Consider the following 7947-nt stretch of genomic DNA (forward strand, 5'->3'; position numbering starts at 1 on the left):
GCAATGAAAGTTGCAACTTGGTGAATATATTAAATTAGTTTTCATCAGCTTGTTCCCTTGCTTGAAAGTCTATGAGTGGGTACAGAATGGCACCAAGAAGGCAACTTTCAACAGAACAGTGTGTGAACATCCACACTCTGCAAGAAGAAGGGCACATGATGAAGAAAATAGCAGAAAAGCTGAAGATGTCATACAATGGTGTATGGATATGAAAAAAATTGCTAAGACCACAGAATAAGGTGAAAGATTGAAATTTTCAAGGCAACACCAAGATTGGGTGGCTGAACAATGCAATCAGGTACTCTGGTCTGATGAATCGAAGTTTGAACTTTTTGAATCTGAGAGATGCCAGTTTGCATGCCGAAGACCTGGAGAATGCCACGACACTCAATGTTTACAGCCTACTGTTAAACACAGGGGAGGCTCTATGACTGCCTGGGGTCATATTTCAGCTTTTTGTGTCAGGAAACTTGTTAAAATAAATGTGATGTTAACAAAAGAGAAGTACAAGCAGATACTGCAGCACCATGCAGTTCCGAGTGAAAATGGTTTAATTGGAAAAAAAAATCATTTTCTAACAAGTTAATGATCCAAAACACACTACCAGTATACTAAAACAGTACTTGGAGAACAAAGTTACAGCTAGTGTGCTCCAAGTGTTGGAATGGCCACTCCAGAGTCTGGACATAAGTCTCATCAAAGCCATATGGAATTATCTGGAAACAAAGAACAAGAGGAACCCAACTAACCTTCCAGAACTGTGGAATGTAGTACAGGATATTAGACACAATATTTCTGGAGGAATGCTTCAGTCGTATAAAGGAAGCATGGGAAAAAGAGTGATATCACTCAAGAAGGAAAAAGTTGAACACACAAATATTGACTAATACCATAAAATGATGTTGTTCTTATTATTTACTGTTGCAGTTTGTTTCACGCACATTGAAAAAGAATGTTAATTTACAATAATAAACATATATGACTTAATAAGGTTGGCCAGGTAATCTGGCTCGAATTTGCTGATAATTTTGATTTCTCTTTCGATTTGGGTACTTGAGGGTATGTAAAATACAGAATTGGACACTGTCCAATTTACAAATGACATTTTGATACCTTAATTAGGCAATTATTTGAGGTATCTTAATTACATATATATTGTAATTTAACTGATCACACGATATCGAGAATGTCATAACTTCTGAACTAATGGACATAGAAGGATGAATTTGGTGTCGATATGTAGGTTGTTGGGTACGTAGAATTGATTAGAACAAAGATATTATCGTTTGGAACACTCCTTATTAGTATAACTTAAAGATGGCCACCTGTAAACCCACTGAAACAGGAGATCTTGTAACTACCAATTTGGTAGAAATGGAACGATTATTTGTGTGTCCCAATATCAGTTTTCAGCTATGGGGAATTTAATTATGCAATAATTTTTTGCGATTGGAGCATCCCTAATTAGTCTAAATCTAATATGGCTGCCATACGATTCACCTGATGAATACCCGATTTTGGGTAATCTCATAACTTTTGAAGTAAAGGATCTAGAAATACAAGGTTTCCAGATATGGAGATGATGAAGATGAGATTGTGTTCATTGGATTATTTATTCTATATTGCCATAAATACAATTATAGCTAACATAAGAACATGATAAATTTGAGCGAGACCATCAGACATTAAGCTTCCAAAACCAAAACAAGATACATAGAGTGTATTGTATATGAGATAGTGATTCGGAAGACCTAGCAGTTGGTTAATGTGGAAATCAATTTCTTTCAACAAATGTCATATTTCAGGCAGCACCAAATTCAGACATCCTTTGAAATTAAGCATGAGAACCTTGCTCCACATTCATGTGGAACAATTTACAGAAATCCAGTGCTCTGACAAGGTAAAGGCCACAAACCCAGCTCTATTGTCCTATTTTGATGGTTCACTCTGTTTTAAGTGAAGCCAACTATCCACTTGCATCGAGTTTCAATCTTACCTCTCAGCCTCCCGCTTTCCATGGCTACTTTGTCAAGTCCCTCCACGAATGAAGAGAAAAGGGAGGAGGTTTAGGCATGGGGGGAGGGGATGTTATTTTACTTTGGAGTTGCATATATTGTTTTATACATGCACAATAACATATTGATTCCGTTATCTGCTAGCTTCTTCTCATGTTTTTTTTTCTGTTGATTAATGTTTTCGGTTATATTTTGCTTCATGATGGTTTTGCTCATTATTCTGGCCATAGCAGTTTCAAAATTTGTTTATTTGTGCATGCCATTTCATCAACAAATGCATGGCCTTAATAGTTCAGTGCTCTTGGCACAAAAGCCATAGGTTACTGTCATCTCTTGAACATCTTTATGAAATTTTCAATGACAAAACATGCTTGTGATTTGTTGAATTTATGTGAAAGACCAAAAAAGTTATTTTCTTTTCAAAATTTTTGAGACAAAAACGACTTCTGATTCAATGGAATCAGGAAACCCACCCACTCCGAGGAATAATATGTGATACTGGCTGGAAACTATTTTGAGATAAGTACGAAGAGCCTTAGACAATGCAGTAAAATTATGCAAAGAACTGCAAGCTTCAGTTGTCTCATATTTCCTCGGAAATTTCAACATATTTCAGCATTCTGTTGAACCGTTCTGTAGCAATCTGAGAGAAGCTAATAGGGCCGGTTCAGTTTCAATGCAATCTTAGAGATGAATTGATTGCCTAAACAGCATAGACAAACTACTGGATCATATTGTGTGCAGCACACGTTCTCTGCACCTGCTGCTAAAAATTTCGTGCATAATATTATATTAAACTTTCCATTGTTTTGAACAAGCAGAATATTTGCTCCATCCTTGTGGAACTCATAAATACATTCTCTTATTCTACATTGACTGAAATGATATTGCCTTTATAATGTAGCGGGAACCCAATGCTTATTGTCTTCTATTTGCTGCAGTTGTCATGTAATACTCAGAATCTCCTTCGGTGGAGGTCACCTTGAAACCTTATTAAAGGACAGGACAGATAAAGGAATGTTCTTTTTCTTAAAATAAACATCACATAATTGAAGGTGCAGCGCATAATATCATGAATCCAAAATGTTAAGCACCATAAAAATGCGTACATGCAGAATATGAAAGGTGGGGGAGTGGTGGGGTGGGGATGTGGTTGCGACAGGGATGAAGTGAAATGAAGTGGAAAATGGGAAAGGAAATATGCATGTCATGTACAAATCTGAGCAAGTGGTAGGAGTTGCCTGACGTACATATATACAGCATGTATGGATGATTCTCCTCGCACCAGCAGATGCATAAAGCTGCTGGGGCAGTTTCATTAGCTTGGAGGCATAATCCTGGATAGGTTGCCACTTTGACATAGGATCATCAAATGGCTCACTATTCCCAGCAAGCTGGTACTCATGTTTCCAATATTGCAAGGATGACTGATTGCAAGGATTGCAATATTGCAAGGCTGAGTAAACCAATCTGGTGTTGTTTTAATACAGCTGAGGCTTGAACTAAGGACCTGAAGATCCTTTGCCAACCACCTTGTACTGGGCATTTACAATCGATTACTAAAGAACACACATCCATGTTATTTCAGAATAAAAGTGTAAATAATTCATTATTTAGTTTATTTTGCAGGTGCAGTGATGAGGAGGGTGCAATATATTGCAATTTGGACCCTTTTTTCACAATAGGATGGTTGGTGCTCTCCTTTACACCTATCTGCCCAGTGGGATTCGATTGAATCCAATGCTCTGAACATCATTGGCATCTCGCACAATAAAGCCGAAAACAGGGCCTGTCTCTCTCTCTCTTTCTCTTTCTTTCTCTCTTTCTCTCTTTCTCTCTTTCTCTTTCACTTTCTCTCTCTCTCTCTCTCCTGGCTGTTGGTTCGTCGTGTGTACTGCAATGGTGGCTGCTGACTTCGTGTTGTGAGTGCCCGTCCTCCGTTGTGCTGGTTTGTTTCCACATTCCCCATTTCGTCTCTCTGTGCTCGTGTTTTTTTGTTTGTGAGTTTTCCCCATGTAGAGACACACACAGAGAGAGAGAGAGAGAGAGAGAGAGAGAGAGAGAGAGAGAGAGAGAGAGAGAGAGAGAGAGAGAGAGAGAGAGAGAGAGAGAGAGAGAGAGAGAGAGAGAGAGAGAGAGAGAGAGAGAGAGAGAGAGAGAGAGAGAGAGAGAGAGAGAGACAGAGAGAGAGACAGAGAGAGAGAGAGAGAGAAAGAGAGAGACAGACAGAGAGAGACAGAGAGAGAGAGACAGAGAGAGAGAGAGACAGAGAGAGAGAGACAGAGAGAGACAGAGACAGAGACAGAGACAGAGAGAGACAGAGACAGAGACAGAGACAGAGACAGAGACAGAGACAGAGACAGAGACAGAGACAGAGACAGAGATATATATATATATATATATATATATATATATATATATATATATATATATATATATATATATATATATATATATATCGTCAGGGCGCTCGTCAGGGTATCGCCGGTTTTTTGGTGGTGCCCTGTTAGTCCATTCAATATTTAAAAGCCTTTCACTTTAAACCTGCTTTATTTTGGTTTTTATTTTGCTTGCCTTTCCTTATTTTGTTTAGTTCACGCCCTCTTTCCCAAATCTCGGGAAAGTAGGAGTGTATTGTTAACTTCCTCTTCCTCAGTGAGGAAGACGACGAGCGTCGCGTCTTGGTTGTAACATGGCGGCGGCTCCCTCGCAGCACGATGCTGCTTTCGAGGTATGTACTCGTAAAAACGCTCTAATTTGTGTCCCCCCCCCCCCCGACGGGGTTCTTAATGAGGAGATTGTTTTGGCCGTCGGAGACGTTATCGGCATTGAGCATGTCCGTGCTGCATCACGCATGAATCAGAAGGTCGTGGTGTTCGTCTCTGATGTTCGTCTTGTTCACGACGTCGTGAGTTCCGGGTTCACCACACACAGTGGTCACTTTGTTATGGCCTCCCCGATGGATGTCCCGGCAATGAAAATAATCGTCTCTGACGTGCCTCCTTTCGTGTCGAATCAACAACTTGTCTCTGTGTTGTCTCGTTACGGGAAAATTGTGTCAAAGATCTCGATGATCCCCCTCCGTGGCCGCCATGACAAGACAAAGCACGTGATGAGCTTTCGGCGGCAACTTTACATGGTGCTGCCGGACCGTGGGGAGGACACGAGTTTAAAGGTTTAATTTAAGATTAAAATCGATAACTGATTACCAAGTGTTTGCTTCGTCAGCGACTTTAACACGTTTTCTTTGTGGAGCCTTTGGCCATTTAAAAATATTTTGTCCGAAAGCTTCTTGTTCGAAGTGTGGGGAATCCGGGACACGTTGATATTGATTGTGAAACGACCTCGTCTGGTGGAGGAGGTGAGGCCCAGTGAACCCAACGTTCCGCTCATCCTGTTCCCTTACATAGTGAGGACAGTAAGAATGATTTTGTCTCCGTGTCAAAAAAACGTAGAGCGTCTGCTCCTGGTGACCCACACTGCTCTCCCAAGGTAGTCGTGCTGGATACGGTTGTTCCGGTAACTGAGGAACCTCATCGGAATGAAAAAAGTGATGGAATGGTTTCCGATAACGAGAATGTATTTCAAAGTGTACAGTGTGGTCCGGGCCCTTCAGATAGCGGTGAAGTGTCTCTTGGTGTTGCTGAAAGGTGTTTAGAATGTCGGGAGGTATCAGCAATAGTTTTTCATGAGACTGACCAAAATAGTGTTGCAGCTCCATGCGATGCTCCCACCCCAACAAATGATCAACATACAGTTTGTGAGGCCCCGGTAGAGGTGCCTGATGTAGTTGTACAAGATGTTGAATTAGAGGCCCCATCTCATGTTGATGAAAGTGTTAAACAGGACTCACAAAATACCACCGTGCATCACTCGGTACCCCTCTTAGACGTGTTTGTGAAGGTCCAGGGTGATACTTACGAACCTAGTGGAAGGTTATCTGGGCTGTCTGCTTCAGATGATGATGACATGGAGGTGACTGATCTGTCACAGTCATCATCTGATCATTTACAGATATCTCCGCAGGTTATTGTATCCTTTCTGAATGAGACGTTTAGGCAGCGAAATGTCATCATTCATCAACACTTTCCTGACTTGCTTTCCTTCATGCAGACTGCAAAGTGCATAATTAGGAACTCTAAAGATTTTTAAATAACTAAACTGCAAATTCACAGACTTAGGAGATTTATTACAAAAGCAGGGTTAGAATGTTCTCAACAGCTGCCAAACCCCCCTGATACGGATGAAAAGGAAGGAAGTGTTTTTGGCACCTTAAACATGAATGGGGGTGGTGCTAACCATTTGCATCGGATCCAAGTTATAAACTTGTTGCTTCGGAAACATGTGGATGTCTGTTTGTTGCAAGAAACGCACATATCGGAGACTTCACAGTTTGACTGGCTCTGCCTTAACAAGGGGCTTTGTCTCTTCAGTAATTTGTCTTCTGTCTCGGCGGGTGTTGCCTTTATGCTTCGTCCAGGTTTTGTTCCTGACTCATGTAGTTTCCTTGAAATAGTTAAAGGACACTTGGCATCATTAGAGGTCATGTATCAAGGATTTCACCTCACCTTACTTAATGTCTATGCGTCTAGTGAGAGCGGGGCTCATAAAGATTTTTTTTACACATCTGGCTAATTACTTCCATACTTTAGTCTTTGATCACTGTATTTGTATCGGAGGAAATTTGAATTGCACGTTTGAACCTAATTTAGATAGAAATACACCAGAACCACATCCTGAATCTCATAAAGACATATCTTGTTTTTCATCACTTGGTCGACTCGATGCTTGGCGCATGCAGCACCGTACAGCATCTCAGTACACATGGTGCCGGTGTGCTAACGGGCTGATAACACTTGCAAGGTTGGATAGATGGTACATTAACTCCACTTTTAGAAACGTCCATGTCGTGCAACATCTTTCATTCATTTTCTCTGATCATCACCTGGTAGTGCTTGGTTTATCCTCTTCTCAGTTATTACAAAAAAGTGCATATTAGACCTTCAATACCAGCCTGTTGGAGGATTGTTTTTTACTGATGCTTTTCGTAGGTTTTGGGAAAAACTTATCCAAAGTAAACCTTCCTATGCTTCTATCCAGTTATGGTGGGACAACGCAAAAGCTCAAATTCGTGTTTTCTGTCAATGTTATCGGTCCTTTTTCACGAGCAAGAATAAAATTGCTGTTTCACTCTTGGAGACTGAGATTTTGCAGTTGGAGGAAGACTTGGCTAAAGCTCAAAATGACAGGAAACTTCGGCTATTATTAGAAAAAAAAGAGCTTATCTCAGAGAATTGATTCATGAAAAAGTCATGGGGATGTCAGTTTGACTCAGAATCGAAAATGTGAAGTTTTGTGACACCACAAATAAAAGGTTCTTCCAGTTAGAAGGGGTTAAGAAATCCCAAAGGCAGATTTTTCTCCTTGTTGGATGCTCAAGGCACTATTACACAAAATGAAAGTGATGTTAGAAGACTTGTGAAAAATTATTTTTCTGATTTATTTGCGGAGGAATCTGTGTGTAAAGATTGTGTTGATGAGATGACAAATCATGTTCCTTCTTTGAGTTGTGGTCAGCATCAAGCTCTTGAAAAACCGCTTACCCTGGAGGAACTCAGCATGGCTCTGAATAGCTTTTAACATGGAAAAGCCCCTGGAATCGACGGACTTCCAGTGGAATTTTTTACAACATTTTGGGACATCTTAGGTCCTGAAGTACTGTTGGTTCTGCAAGAAAGTTTACTTTCTGGCATACTGCCTCTCAGCTGTCGAAGAGCGGTGGTTTGCCTTCTCCCAAAAAGTGACGATCTCCGTCAAATCAAGAACTGGCGCCCCATTTCATTACTATGTTCTGACTACAAACTCTTTTCCAAATTGTTCGCCAATTGGCTAAAACTTGTCGTCGGGACTCTCGTTCATCATGACCAGAGCT

At 40.6% G+C, this 7947-nt stretch overlaps 1 long non-coding RNA gene across 2 annotated transcripts in view; it reads left to right on the forward strand.

Annotated features, from left to right (window-relative positions):
* The first annotated feature begins 4605 nt into the window (after positions 1-4605).
* LOC147024778 (uncharacterized) overlaps positions 4606-7947 on the forward strand; it is a 12361-nt gene continuing 9019 nt past the window's right edge. For both annotated transcript variants that reach the window (XR_015059196.1, XR_015059197.1), the window contains exon 1: positions 4606-4746. This is a non-coding gene — a long non-coding RNA (uncharacterized LOC147024778). The remainder of the gene's footprint in view (positions 4747-7947) is intronic.

The sequence above is a fragment of the Eptatretus burgeri genome, chromosome 6 (assembly GCF_056783735.1).
Source record: "Eptatretus burgeri isolate ZD-2024b chromosome 6, Ebu_testis_v1, whole genome shotgun sequence".
Lineage (NCBI taxonomy): Eukaryota > Metazoa > Chordata > Myxini > Myxiniformes > Myxinidae > Eptatretus > Eptatretus burgeri.